This window comes from Numenius arquata, chromosome 1 (assembly GCF_964106895.1).
Source record: "Numenius arquata chromosome 1, bNumArq3.hap1.1, whole genome shotgun sequence".
NCBI classification, from domain to species: Eukaryota; Metazoa; Chordata; class Aves; order Charadriiformes; family Scolopacidae; genus Numenius; species Numenius arquata.
The window spans coordinates 125,880,784-125,896,643 of record NC_133576.1 but is presented as its reverse complement, the minus strand read 5'-3'; positions in this window follow the sequence as shown (position 1 = coordinate 125,896,643).

The following is a 15,860-nucleotide window of genomic DNA, read 5'->3' as shown; positions in this document are numbered from 1 at the left end:
TCATTTGCAGTTCCAGGTCCCAAAAGGACAAACAGGCAAAGGATTAGGAGACAGAGTATAATACAAAGTAGTAAAAGTGATAATAGAAGTAGTTACTTTATATATTCAATTCAGGCAATAAGAAAAATGATTATATGTCCCACAAAAATAGGGAATGAGGAGTAAAATGAGCAGTAAATCTGGAATTCTGACTGTTTATCTGTAAATAGAGAGCTGTGACTGCTACTCCGTGGAATTCAGAAGAAAAATATTTTTCCCATTAGAGATGGAACTCCAAACCAGTAATTAAGTACTGGTAAAAACTGCTATAAACGTTCTGGAATGGGCTGCCAAGCACCAGCTGACATTGAAACTGGGGTGGGGGGGGGTGTCATATGGCTTTGTGCTGAAATGAACGAAACAAAGCAGGAATTACTTTAACCTAGAGCACTGATTAGTGCCCATTACTTAAGATAGAAATGTAACAGAATGATATAACTGTAGTCCTTTTACAATATAGGGCTACTTTTGTCTGTTTTTTTGCTCTGATTTGCGCTCCAGATTACCCCTGGCTTTAAAAACAAAAGGAAAACATGAACTACAGTGGTTGCAATTAGGCGAGCCCATGGTTGAGTGACTGTGCACAGCAAACAACAGGCTAGACAGAAACTCCCTGGCTGCAAATCACAGCCCAGCCCAGCTGCCTGGCAAGAGGGGGTGAGTGGTTTGACTTCACTTCGCTTTTGCTAATCACTTCATAAAGAGTACCTGGAAATACAGAAACTTGGATCCGATAGCTGCACTTGAGTCAATGCCCTTCTCTGCCAATCAAGAGGTAGCCCTCTGCTGGAATCATAACGTAAATCATAAAAAAAAGAGATGGGGAGGACTATTGTCATGAGTCATCTTATCAGCCTCCCTGCCAACACAAGATTACTATCTACCATGCCCAAATTGGAGCTTTGTGCCAAGTAGTTTTTAGGAAGCCTGAGCTTTGTAGAATTTTCTCTGGAAAAATACCATATTTATTTTCCTTTTGAGCTTAAAGTTTCAACTGTGTAATGTCACTCTCAATTATGCCTACATCAATCACTTGTAAAAAGTCCAAATATCCTCATTCTCCTCAGTAAGCTGGTTATTCAGCTCTGATGAAAACTTGTGCTCTTGGTTGGATGATCCAGGTCCCAAAATATAGAGGTGATATGAATAATTGAGTGGTGACATATGTGCTAAGAACTTTGGTTCATTGGGAATTATAGAGCTTCATGGACACAGATCAATTTCCTACTTTTCTTTTTTTTTCTAATACAGGGTAATAAGCCAGCTTGTCAAAGATATCTAACAATTCAGACATGCATCTAACCGGATTTTTAAAAATGTGGAGGCAGCAATGGGAGCTGGGTACTCAGGTTCTCTACATATTTGACACCAAGCTACAAGGTAAGGACTGGCATATTTTTAAGACCAGTCATGTTCAACAATTCAATTACGAAGTTAAGTCAAATACTGAATGGAAACTTTCAGGAAAGACTGATGTTTGTGGCCGCAATGTCTATATGAAATAACAACAGCTTTGAAAGTCTGTAATAATATTTATTACATCTGAAAGACTATCCTAACTGCTAGTGACTTCAGTAGGAACGAGCTCTGTGTTACGTCTTTCTTGCTACCTGAACACCCTGTTAGAGTCCTCCAGAAGACTAACTTACAACTTTCCATGGTCTTGATACTTAACTGACTTAGCTGTCTCCCAGACAACATTGTCACACTGTTATGACAGTAACAGAGAAATATGATATGAATGATAATGATAGATTCTTTTAGAAGTTTGATTTTAATAAAATAAATTTCATAGGGGTATAAGCACAAATTAGTAAATAAGCATGACAGTTGCCTGACTTAGTAGCTAGCTGTCTATGAAGACAGAATATAGCATGAACTATAATCACTGAAATAAGACTTTAAAACATTATTAAATTTCTGGTCCCTTTTACTGTCAGGTTATTAGGATTTCTTAGTGTGCTTTTTTATTATTCTTTATTCGGACTATTTTTAAATGTTTCAAAGTTAGTTCTAAGACTTCCCTTGGGAAACTATTTCTTAGTCAAATAAATCTCACATTTGGAACATTCTTGCTAATATGCCTTTAAACTAATACCATTGGCTGATTCGCCTTCTTTGTGTTGTCTTTGGGGGGAAACATCCTTTTCATTATTATCATCTAATCATAGAACGCTTTGAGTGGGAAGGGACCTTAAAGATTATTTATTCCACCCCCCCTGCCATGGGTAGGGACACTAGCCCAGGTTGCTAAAAGCCCGTCAAACCTGACCTTGAATGTTTACAGGGATGGCCCATCCACCACCTGTCTAGGCAAGTTGATCCAGTTTTTCCACCATCTTCACAGTAAAGAATTCCTTCCTAGTATCTAATATAAATCTACCTTTTTTCAGTTTAAAACCATTGCCCCTCGTCCTATCACTACACTCCCTGATAAAGAGCCCCTCCCCATCTTTCCTGTAGTCCCACTTTAGGTACTGGAAGACTATTAAAAGGTCTCCCTGGAGTCTTGCTTTCTCTAGGGTAACCAACTCCAAGTCTCTCAGCCTGTTCTCATACAGGAGGTGCTCCAGCCCTCTGAACATCTTCATGGCCCTCCTCTAGACCAGCTCCAACAGGTTCATGTCTTTTTTATGTTGGAGTCTCCAGAGCTGGACGCAGTACTCCAGGTGGGGTCTCACCAGAGAAGAGGGGCAGAATCACCTCCCCTGACCTGCTGGACATACTTCTTTTTATTCAGCCCAGGATGCAGTTGGCTTTCTGGGCTGTGAGCACACTTTGCCAGCTCAGGCTGAGCTTTTCATCCACCAGTACCCCCAAGTTCTTCCCCACAGGGCTGCCCTCAATCCACTCATTGCCCAGGTTGTACCCAGACATAAGTTGTTACTTTTGATTATTGTTCACAATCCTCCCTAAAGCAGAAAACTATGTCGATTTCCTATCTGTTTCTCATTTCCATTAGGAATCAGTTACATATTCATCACAAGCTGCATAGCTCAGCAGTAGTATCAGCAAGGGAAAGAACTGTGCTCCATTTCCTTTGAAATTCTGTCTATGGCAGCACGGTTTGACCACTTAAATCAGTTCACAAGTCAGTATTTTATAGAATGTTTTCTAAAACAATAATATCCTTAAATGTCATCCCCACTCTGCTAGGAAGTTTACAGAAGTACTAGAATTTGAAAGCACCCAGATGATTGTTGACTGTAGTTTGATGATATTCTTGCAAGAGCCATGCCATATTCAACAAAGTGAAAGGAAAGTCAACAAGAGAAGTTGGCTATATGGACAGGAACAGAAGACTGCTTTAACTGGGCTGTTAAACCAGTTTTTTGGTTTATTTTAAACCCTCTAGTGCAGCGGCACAGTTAGCCTACTATATGTAAGTATGCAGTGAGTATATAAAGTGTTCAATTTTCCAGATTTTTTAAAGTTATTATTTTATTTTAGCAGCTGTGGTAAGGGTTCCGCAAGAATCATAGGACCTTAACATTAGATATTTAAGATCATTGAGTATGGGAACTTTGGTTTGTTATAAAAGCCTAGCGCACATTGATAATCCACATAAGAAAAAAGTGGAGGAGTAATAAACTTTTTTTTTTTTTTGCATTCTCAGCATTTCCAAGTACTGGCATGAAGCAAATCCCAGTTCAATGGGACAAAGAAGTATTATTTTTATTCCTTCTTATATGATCATTATTCAGTTATATGTAAAAATGGCTATTGACTTCCATTCTAAAACTTATTTTCAGCTTTTGTTTTTTGGTGTTAGGGACAGATTTGTGTTTAAGGAGTTAAGTACCAAGATGCTTTGAGAAACCTCCACTTCTATGTCTCGTGATGATACAAAATATTTTGGGCCACAGGAGACTACTTTCTGTTATCTTTCAGTCAAAGCTATACACTTGAAAGAGCAAAAATCCTAGAGATTCACCTTATCCGTATCCTTGAGTAACTCAAAGAAACCATAACACTGGCTTATCTAACGAGATTTACCAGAATCAGATGCTTTCATACGGTTCTGAATTCCATGTGTCTAGATGACGTTTCAAAATGAGACTTAATCCAGTAACTCAGTTAAGAAATGTAGCAGTGCTCGTCCTGCCCATAAACACGGTTTTAAAGGCTGTTTTCATTCTTTTTTGTCTTTGTGCTGAAATAAATATCACAACAAACATAGACAGAAGCAGACAGACCCGCACTCTTGCTATGCCTCGCTTTGCTATGCGTATGTCCTGTTTAGGCTAGATCCCAAATGGGAAAAACGAGTGGCTGGCCAAGCGGCGAGCATTAGGCTGGCTGGTCCCGCCGGCGCCCTCTTCGGGCACCCGGGGGGTTCGGCTTTGCCCGGTGACCGGAGCGGAGCCCGGCGCGGGGGGGGCCGCAGCCGAGGAGTCCCCTGGTGGCGGCGGTTTGACATCGCGGGGCACAGGATTCGTTAAAGTGTTGGTTAACAAAACCAGCCGGAATCTCCGGGCTCCTTGCGCTCTGCCGCCCGTTCGTTTGGGGAGGAAGGAGGCAGCTGCTTCAGCTTCTTGCCACTGTTATTATCATATAGTCATAGAGTGGTTTGGGTTGGAAGGAGCCTTTGAAGATCATTTATTCCAATCCCCCCTGCCATGGGCAGGGACACTACACCAGGTTGCTCAAAGCCCCATCTCACCTGGCCTTGAATGTTTCCAGAGGTAACACATCCACAGCTTCTCTGGGCAAGCTGTTCCAGTGTCTCACCACCCTCACAGTAAGGCACTTCTTCCTAGTAGCCAATCTAAATCTACCTTTTTTCAGTTTAAAGCTATTACCCCTCGTCTTACCACTACACTCCCTGATAAAGAGCCCCTCCCCATCTCTCCTGTAGTCCCACTTTAGGTACCGGAAGACCACTAAACAGTCTCCCTGGAGTCTTGCTTTCTCTAGGGTAACCAACCCCAAGTCTCTCAGCCTGTTCTCATACAGGAGGTGCTCCAGCCCTCTGAACATCTTCATGGCCCTCCTCTAGACCAGCTTCAACAGGTCACGGAATCACGGAATTGTCAGAGTTGGAGGGGACCTCTAGAGATCATCTGGTCCAACTCCCCTGCCAAAGCAGGATTGCCTAGAGCACATTACTCAGGACTGCATCCAGGCGGGTCTTGAAGATCTCTAGAGAAGGGGACTCCACAACCTCCCTGGGCAGCCTGTTCCAGTGCTCTGTCACCCTCACCAGAAAGAAGTTTTTCCTCATATTTAAATGGAACTTCCTATGTTCCCGTTTGTGCCTGTTGCCCCTCGTCCTGTCACTGAAAACCACTGAAAAGAGTCCAGCTCCATCATCCTTCAACCCACCCTTTAGATACTTATCTTTCCTTTGTTGGGGGCTCCGGAGCTGGACACAGTACTCCAGGTGGGGTGTCACCAGAGCAGAATAGAGAGGCAGAATCACCTCCCTCAACCTGCTGGCCACATTTCTTTTGATGCAGCCCAGGATGGCATTGACTTTCTGGGCTGCGAGTGCACATTGCTGGATTGTGTTGAGCTTCTCATTCACCAACACCCCCAAGTCCTTCTCCTTAGGGCTGCTTTCAATCCGTTCTCTGCCCAGCCTGTATTTGTGCTTGGCATTGCACCAACCTAGGTGCAGGACCTTGCACTTGGCCTTGTTGAACTTCATGAGGTTTGCAAGGGCCCACCTCTCAAGCATGTCAAGGTCCATCTGGATGGCAATAATTTTATTGTTTTTTCAATGGAAAAATGAATTTATTGAAAATGTTCACAGCACTTCAATGTTGCTTCAATATAAAAAATTAATTTAGCATCAGATACTACTCTTGGAGAGCTAAGTAAAAGAATACCTACCTCCATAGCTAGAATCACTAGGTAAAACTCTACTGTCAGTGTTATCCAAGAGGTTAAAACTAGGCAGTCATTTTGGTTGCTCCTGTCCTTAACATGTATTTGACCCACTTACAGAAGCAAATTATATGCACAAATGAAGAAATCATGAAAAAAAGGCAAAAAAAAGCACATCAAGTTTGTGGTTTTCAGGCAGATAATATTTAGCAAAGAACAGTACAGTTTCAGTGTTTCCCAGTGTCATAAACAAAGTAGGGCTATTTTTATGGTTAAAAAAGGTTCTGAAGGTGTTCAAGCTTTCCAACTCACTACAGCAGCTGGCATTTTTTGGATCAATGGAAAAAATTAATACAAGGTTTAAACAAAGAGAATGGGCACCACTAATGGGTGAACCTTCCTGGGTCTCAGTTGCAGGACTCAAAGTAAGTCTTGATGGAAAGAGGGATGGAATAGGAGACAAAAGTTGGACAGGAAGGAGGTGCAGTCACTTGGTTGGTGGAAAAATAAGTCAGAGCTGAATATTTAAGGTCAAGGTTCAGTGGCACAAAGTGCCATACATCAACTTCACTTTGAAACAAACCCACCAAATGGATATAAACTATTTCTATATTTCCTTAGGCTTGCAACTATATTAATTCGTAAAACAAGAATAATACTTCTAATCCGGGAAGGGATAATGCTGAATAATGAGTCACAGACTTATTACTGATAGTAATGTGACGTGTTTCTGGGCTTTCTTAACACTCTTGTAACCAGGTCGTATATAGACATCACCCACTCTTGAAGTGCAAAAGTTAGCAGCTACAAGAATACTTAATAAAACTGTGCAGGACCCAAGCAGGTCAAAACCGTGGTAGTACTGCATTCACAGATACAGGGTTTCCTAAGACAGGGTGGGACTAATGTGGTTCCAGGTTTTTTGTGAATTGAATGGGCAACATGGTATTACGCTGTGACTTCGCACAAATTTTGAATTAATAGTTTAAAAAGATGAAAAGCCATTATTTCAAAACAGAAGACTTCCATTTTGTTTCAACTTAACGTTTCCCGTTTCATTTTTTAAGAATAATTTTGAAGTGATTGTTCAAAGTCAAATCAATGCCACTGGTGGAAGCCTGAAATACTTAAAAATATTTATAATGTAGAGTCTTAGTTCAATATTTTTGGTGGGATACAATTTTTTTAAATTTACTGTAGCTAGAAACCAACCATTTCAATATTCTTCCAAATACTGGTTTAATAATACTCTCTCTGCTCTCTGTCTCTTGCATCAGGTAACTCTGCTTGAACTATACCTAGCAGATTTTCACAATTAGATAGAGTCGTGTTACCTAGGTGAGAAACCATGACTTTATTCTCGTTTTATACAACCTTTTTTTCCATTGGATTCTTCATGCAGAGAAACACTGAGGTGTCTTACACCCAAGGTGTAATTCTCATGAAACAGAAACATTTGACTTTGATAGCAAATTTAAATGCTTCCTTGAAGATAACTGAACCGCTAATGTCCTTTATTGAAACCAGGAAGAAAAACATGATTTTAATTATACAATCATAACTTCTTGAAACTAGGAAGGAAACCAGTATTTTAACTATACAAGCACAACTTCTGCAAGATGTTTACAACATTCATCAATGTTTATGCATTGCAATATTGTAGCTTTAGTTCATTGCACTTTGTTTCTGAAGTTTAACTTCCAACTACATACTTTTCCAATCAAATTTTTCAGAAAAATGATAAATGAAATAAAACTCTCTTGTGTCATAGTTTCTCTTTCCTTGATTTCATTCTTCTGAAATTTTTCTTCAGGATTTTTCCATTCACTACGGGAAAGATACACAGTTATGGAGGAGGGAAGCGGGATAGAATGGAAAAGAGTGACCACAGATTTCTTGTTTGTAGGTGCCATTTCTACCCTTTGTCTAGAAACTTGTGTAAAGTTGTTTTTGTATAAAATTGCAAATTTATTTTTTTAACATATTGCTAATCCACTGTAGTTTGGCCATAAATAGCAAACAATGTTTGTACCAATAAGGAACATTTACTAACAACAGTAACATCATATATATTTGCCAGTACATTTTGCTCCCAAATTGTAAGACATAAAGCTCTTCTCTGCTTGTTGAAAAGGTAACCCAAGAAACATAAATTGATAGCCAAAACTGCTACTCTATCCTTAGGTAAAATCATGTTAATGTTGTTGAGGTCTATAGAATAGTAGATATGAGTGGAGTTCCTCAGGGGTCGGTACTGGGACCAGTGCTGTTCAACATCTTTGTCGGAGACATGGACAGTGGGATAGAGCGCACCTTCAGCAAGTTTGCCGACGACACCAAGCTGTGTGGCGTGGTCGACACGCTGGAGGGAAGGGATGCCTTCCAGAGGGACCTGGACAGGCTTGAGAGGTGGGCCCGAGCAAACCTCATGAAGTTCAACCAAGCCAAGTGCAAGGTCCTGCACCTAGGACATGGCAATCCCAGGCACAAATACAGGTTGGGCGGAAAATGGATGGAGAGCAGCCCTGAGGAGAAGGACTTGGGGGTGTTTGTGGATGAGAGGCTTGATATGAGCCAGCAGTGCGCACTGGCAGCCCAGAAAGCCAACCACATCCTGGGCTGCATCAAGTGTGGCCAGCAGGTCACGGGAGGTGATTCTACCCCTCTACTCTGCGCTCGTGAGTCCCCACCTGGAATACTGTGTCCAGCTTTGGAGTCCTCAGCACAGGAAGGACATGGACCTGTTGGAACAGGTCCAGCGGAGGGCCACAAAAAATGATCAGAGGGCTAGACCACCTCTCCTATGAAAACAGGCTGAGAGAGCTGGGATTGTTCAGCCTGGAGAAGAGAAGGCTCTGGGGACACCTCATAGCAGCCTTCCAATATCTGAAGGGAGCCTACGGGACAGCCAGAGAGGGACTCTTTGTCAGGAGATGTAGTGACAGGACAAGGGGTAATGGTTTTAAATTGGAAGAGGGGAGATTTAGATTGGACATTAGGAGGAAACTCTTTACTGTAAGGGTGGTGAAGCACTGGAGCAGGTTGCCCAGGGAAGTTGTGGATGCCCCATCCCTGGAAGTGTTTAAGGCCAGGCTGGATGGGGCTTTGAGCAACCTGCTCTAGTGGAGGTGTCCCTACCCATGGCAGGGGGGTTGGAACTCGATGATCTTTAAGGTCCCTTCCAACTCTAACCATTCTATGATTCTATGATTTTATGTGCAGCATGAATTCCACCCATACAGCTGATCAAAGTCCATTAATTTCTCCTTCCTGCAGGCATAAAACCCCTAGAAGCTTTGGCAAGACTGTAAAGGTTAGTAAAGCAGGGGAGCAGTACAGACTCCTGATATGCCAGTGGAACCTCTGAGTCCACTAAATGGAAAATAATGCTGTAGCTACAATACTGTTCACAGTGGAGTTTCACTCATTAATAAAGTGCCTTTAGATCAGTACATTCTGTATAGTTCTCATCTAAGTCCAAAATATAGTAACCTTTAGCACAAACCTGTTTGTTTTCTTCTGTGCATATAAAGTTTTATCTTACACAAACAGAAAATATGTGTTTAGGTGATGAAACGTATCTTACCTCACAGCATGTCATAGATTTATTGGACTTCTGGCTATAATTAATGAATTAGTTTGTTTAGTGTGAGGCCTTCTAAGTGAGTATCTTTCTGGTATTGATGTGCTTAGCATTTGTATTAACATTCAACAGTAATTTATTTAATCATCTTTGGAATAAGAGCAAAGCAGTGAGATAAAGTTATCTAATCGTTTTTTAACAGGAACTAATTCATAAATCCTTTTGAAATGGAAACCACGTGCAGTGGAGAGCTGTTCCCAGAAGGCACCTCTGGGCTGCAGCCCCTGTGACAGAGGTACAGTGCGGACAAACTCAAATTATCTTCCACGACAACGGCTGAGAGATCCCAGTTGTTTGGCTGTGATGGTGTGCAGCTCCGTGCACACCACAAAGCCTGGGCTAGTGGCTGGGAGAGCAGCGCCGGTGCTCAGCCAGCTGGAAGCTCTCCACTGCTGCCCTCCCAGCCCAGCGCTGCCACTGGTGTGGGCAACGCTGCCAGCTTTACCATTAACAACAGAAGGGCAGAATGAAATAGTTACGTGGGAATTTCTGTGTCCATTTATATACTGCTGCTCTAAAATTTCAGTTAATAGCAGTTGCTTTCGTTCTGTGTGTTGGTGGGACATAAAGCATCGACTGATTGATTTCAGAGGACACACCCGTGTGACTCCTGAGCACTTGCAAAATTGCATTCAGTAGAGTGATGTACACAGTCCTTCTAAAACCAGATTAGCAATGTTAAATAAAGCAACCAGGTAAGCCACACTGATAACAAAAGGTATGTTTCTACATCCAGAAATTCTATCCCCAACAACTATATTTTTACCGGCACTACATTGTTACATAAACCCACAATCACTTCCCTGTTTACAAAACATATTGTATACTGCAAGAAAATATTTCCAGTTGAAACCCCATAGAGCTAACTCAGCAAAACCAAAGTAACTTTGGGCTTTCTGAACAGCAAAAAGGCAGTTTCAGCCCACAAATTAAATCTATTAAAGCTGGTTAAATCTAGTCCTGCTTCATTTAGATTTGAAATGGCTTTTGTAATGTTTTTCCTTTCAAATTAGCTACCAAGCATCAGTGTGTCACATTTCCAGAACACATAGATGTTCAGGAAACTTCTGTGGGAGCATCACTTACCAATTCCTTACTCCGGATCAAATCTGCCAGAAGCTGATTGTCTCGGCGAGGGGTGTCACATGTGGCTGGGGACAGCCAAAGTGCATCTACTCCAGCGTGACACCTCTAGCAAACACGCAAGAGAGGAATAAGTGTCTCACTGGTCCTATGTTTCTTGTGGACTCTAAGAATTGGGAATCTTCCAGCAATTAAATGGTTTCCTCTTCCTAGCATCCCCCAGAATACTATCAAGGGGTTACATCGTCGCAAAGGACAAGTGCCAATATTTTTGGATATTCAAGTCTTCTTAAAAAGAGGCCCACTGTACGTGTGCCCACTTATGCATGTTAGGCACCTGCATAAGGAAACATCCAAAATCTGAAAATTCAGACCAGCTAATTTTGTTTGCCCAATGCACTAGACCAGCCAAAAGCTCAGTATCTCAGACACTGCCTGACACTTCCTTCTGTTTCTCTGTGCTTTACTACACCCCACCGTCTCTAAATCTATGAAGATGTTGCATGATGTCACGTGGCAATCTCTATTTCTTGATGAAATACAACAAAAAGAACTTACTTAAAAGAAACACAGCCAACTTCACACGTGCTTCAAACCGTAGCCCAAGTGATGTACACATATACCTGGCCTGCAATCCAACCTACACGTGAGCACTTCCTCTCCCTCCCACCCTCTATTTCAAAGCAGCAGAAACTCAGCAATTAGTATTTACTGCTTCTGGTGTAGTTAAGGCAGTCACTATTCCAGGGATGGCAGAAAATTCAGGGATGAACCATTTTAAAATTGAAGCTAGAAGGGCCTAAGAATAAATGTGGAAGCTAATTCATCCATGTAAGGATGAATTCTTAAGCATGTTTGGAGAAGTGGGCCCCTGTTATTTACTTCCAAAAGACAAAATTTAACCAAAATAATGAAAGAATGGAATCATCATTGGAGAACTCAAACTATGCTAACACAAATCTAATCTTTGAGGTAAACAAGGCCAAAACATTCAAGAAATGTATAAACACAGTAATAAATGGAAAAGAGGTGATTTTCTCTCTTGCACTGGTAACATTAGTAATAGAAAACAAGTTCTTGGTTTAATTTCATTTGTAAGGAGTATTGAACAATATTCCTTACAATTGAGTAATTTTCCTTAAAAGGGAAATATTTCATATTATGATTGCAGGAATGTTCTAGGTAAAAGACAAGCACTATGCAAAGCATAAGCAGTGTTTATTTGTAAGAGTAACGTTAATAGGTTGGGACAAAAGTTCTATTAAAAACACAGTACCTAGTACAATGAAACTGAAGCCTTACATGCTAGAACACCACCTGCCCCCAGACTCTCAAATTAGTAAAAAAAAAAAAAAAAAAATTCTTTCTGTTATTGACTATGAGTATGTTCCCTGATGAGTATGTTCCCTTTGATTTCCTACATTAGGAAATTAAAATGAGCATCAAAAAATAAAATAGCAAGTTAAACTGTGTTTTGAAGCTTATTCACTGCTCACAAACAGCTGACACTTAAGCTGCTTTCCCATGACTTCAGAAACCAGTGGTTTTCCATTGAACTATGCACAATACTCACTGCACTACAAAAATATACGAAGCTCCACAAACTATAACACCCGATCCTGTTAAAGTCATGAGCATTTCATTTAAGAATTATACATTGTAATGAAATTCAGTACAGCATACTGTGGTGGGTTGACCTTGGCTGGCTGGCAGATGCTCACCAAGCTGCTCTATCACTCCCCTCCTCAGCACGGCAGGAGGGAGAGAAAACAAGATGGAAAAAACTAACTCGTGGGTCAAGATAAAGGCAGTTTAATAAAGGAAAAGAAAGCTACGTGCAGAAGCAAAGGAAAACAAAAGATTTATTCTCTACTTCACATCAGCAGGCAACGTCCAGCCACTTCTCAGGAAGCAGGACATCAGTACACACAGTGGGGGCTCCAGAAAAGAAACATCATAAATAACAAATGCTCCCGCTTTCTCCTAGCTTTTGTTGCTCAGCAGACATCATAGCGCATGGACCATCCCTTTGGTCAGTTTGGGTCAGCTGTCCTGGCTATGTCCCCTCCTAAGATCTTGTCCATCCCCAGCCTACTGGTGAAGGGGGGATGTTGGAGAGAGCCCTGGTGTGTGGGAGGCTGCTCAGCTGTAGCCCAAACACTGGGGTAGGTACCAACACCTCTCTAGGTGCCAATACAAAGAACAGTGGTGTGAGGGGCTGCTATGGGGAAAATTAACTCCATCTCAGCCAGACCCAATGCCCATATACTCAGTTATACAGCATAGGCATGGCAATATCCTTGTGTGATTTAATACACGACCTAAAATCACAGTTCCATAAACAATTTTTTTTTTTTTTTTTTTATAAAAAAAGAAGTCAGAAATACTGGTAAAGGGTAGGTCTTGGTACATGATTATCTTGGTGGTTCACTCAAGTGTCAGCAATAATTATCATCCTCCTATGAATACTGTTACGTTTGGCATCTCCAATTCTACGACGAGATTTTCCCACAGCAGAATATTCATTCCTTAAGCCAGTAACCCATCATCTCATGGCGAGTGGAACAAAAAAACCCCAAACCATATAATTAAAGCCTCCTGAAGATTCAGGAAGGAACAGCATTTCACTATCAAAACTTTAAACCAGCTCCTCTAGGACAAAACCATTCAAATGCAGGAAAACCATGATTGAGGGAGATCAGTGATTTGCATCAGCCAGAAAGGTGACCAGCCACCTCCACAGTCTCCGAAGCACACACATGCTACAGGAAAGCGTTGAGGAAAACTGAACCGCCTGTCTAATTCTCCTTCCACCTTCAAGCTCTTTATGGGGAGTTTCCACCAGGTTGAAAGCCAGATGGAAAACATTTATATATTTATTTTCTTAAATATATAAATGTGTGTGCACATATACAAACAGAGTACAACTCTGAAACAGGACCAGAACATTCCCCTGGTCAAACAAATAAGCATGGAAATAAAGTAAAATACAATCATATCCTACCATTTTTCATTTCCAAAGATATTTCCTATTCTTTCCCATGTGCCATGAATATTTCTGTTGCACATCATGGCAAAAATCAGTCATGACCTCACCCCAGCCCTTGGAACTCCAGCACTGGTCTTTGCTTTGTATTACTACTTAGCCCTCATGGAAAAATTAAGCACAGGTGAGGAAATAAACTGTTTTCTTTGTTTTATAGAACCATGCAAGTAGAACTAGTACCTCAAACTACAACACAAAAGCACAACTCAGAAGCAAGCGCCAGGTACACAGAGGACCTACGTTATATAAATATTGTTCCTCTTTCTATTATTGCTATAATTTGAAAAAAATTAAAGTGCTTACGTTTCTCATGGATTTATAATTATTTCAGTTGTGTTCTGAATCATTCATTCAGGTGTCCTGACTAACACTTCTTCCACGTTCAAACTGAAGTATGTTGAGCAGCTAGATGAGGATGTAATATTAGCTGTTGAAGTTTAACGTATTTCTTTATAATTTTTAATTATTGAGAGGCACTACATGATAGAATAATATTTCCTCTTTCACTAGAAAAACTGATTTAGAGTTACCTGATTTTGAATGCAAAAAATAATTTCACATTAAGCCTATAGCACTCAGCAGGCTACAGTCACATCTATCATTTTATTGTAATTACTGCAATAGGCACAGTAAACCTCCCTGAAATGTTCTACTATTTAAAAAATTAAAAAGAATCACCTCAGTGCTATTATCAGAAAAAACTTAAATTAGCTGGCAATACTATGTTCTAGCCCTTTACTTTCACTGTGCATTTTATTATAGTGAATTAGAAATTAAGTAATTCTGAAAACAGTAAGGAAATAAGTTGTACATTAGCTAGAATTTAAATCAGATGAAAATACCTTTACTTTATAATCAGCACTAATTCACTACTGAGCTGATAAAAATATACACATGAACAAAACCCCTAAAACACAGTGATTCTTTTTCTAAATTGTCAAAATTAGGGAAGAAGTTTAACTTAAGATGCTGAGATTTTTTTACGTGTTTGAAGCACCCTTATCAATAGGCTAGTTTCCAGAGGAACAGGACACAACCATAACATTTTAGTAATTTATAAAGTAATAAGAAAATAGAAACGTGGTTGAAAACAACTTGGATTAATAAATAGTACTCAACTCATTAAGATAAAAATCTGTCCACTGTAAGGTCTATAAAACAGACAAATTCAGTAACTTACATCTTCTGTCATTGTAATTACAGTCAGTTGCTGAACTTTTTTTTTTTTTTGAGGGTGAAAAAAAGCTAAGGAAATCCCAGCATATAGGGAATGCCATACTCTGATTAGCTAAAATAAAAACAGGAGCAAGATTAAAGTTTAGAGTCTGGATGAAGCACTATACAAGTCTGAGAAACTAATTTCATCTCAGTGACAAGCCTGGCAGTAGTTTAAAAATAAAAATTAAGATAAGACTAGTCAACATCATCTTGCAGTACGTGTTCAGACTTAAATATACCTGCCTAACACTACTGTGTCCTTTCCCAGAGGCAGAACGAAATACTGAATGGCAATACAGAAGAGAAGGATAAAGAGAAGTAACAGAACTGTTGTCATTGCTTGTAGATACAGATGGGATGCCTGGTTTGCATACCTCCAAACATCCTACTGAATCAGAAAGACATCGGGAATTTCATTGTTAAAAGAAGATAAAGTGGAACTGTGAAGACAACAAAGAGAGGTCTGAGAGAGAATGATGATCTTCGGGAGGGAAGTGTCCTGCGGCATGTATGGAAGAAAACTAGAAAGTGTCGAGTAATGGAACAAGCTGTATCTGCAAGGAAACCAGTGTCACTAACTCAAACATATGACAGGATGCTGGCTTTGATCCTTTCTGTAATGGGCTCTGAAAGACCCTATGGAAGGGCACATAAGAAAACACATAGTCCTTTCTGAAAAACAGACCAGTGACCCAGGCGATGTGCTGCAGGGGGGAAAGGGGAAGGGAGGCGGCTGGGGAAGAGACAAAAGCTCATTCTCTTTTCATACAGGTTGTATGGCAACAGGTTGTTGGAACAGTGTTCACTCAATGAATAATTCATGACAGTTAAATTACCAGGACCATTATGTTCTATCAGCACCTAAAAACATGGGATATATAATCAAGAATAGTGTTTGCTGTTGCTCCCAGTTGAGATCAGGTCCCTTCTTTTATATGTGCCTGCAGAAGCAAAAAATTATTCAGTAAGATTAAGTTAGAAATTAGACTGAGCCTTCTTGCT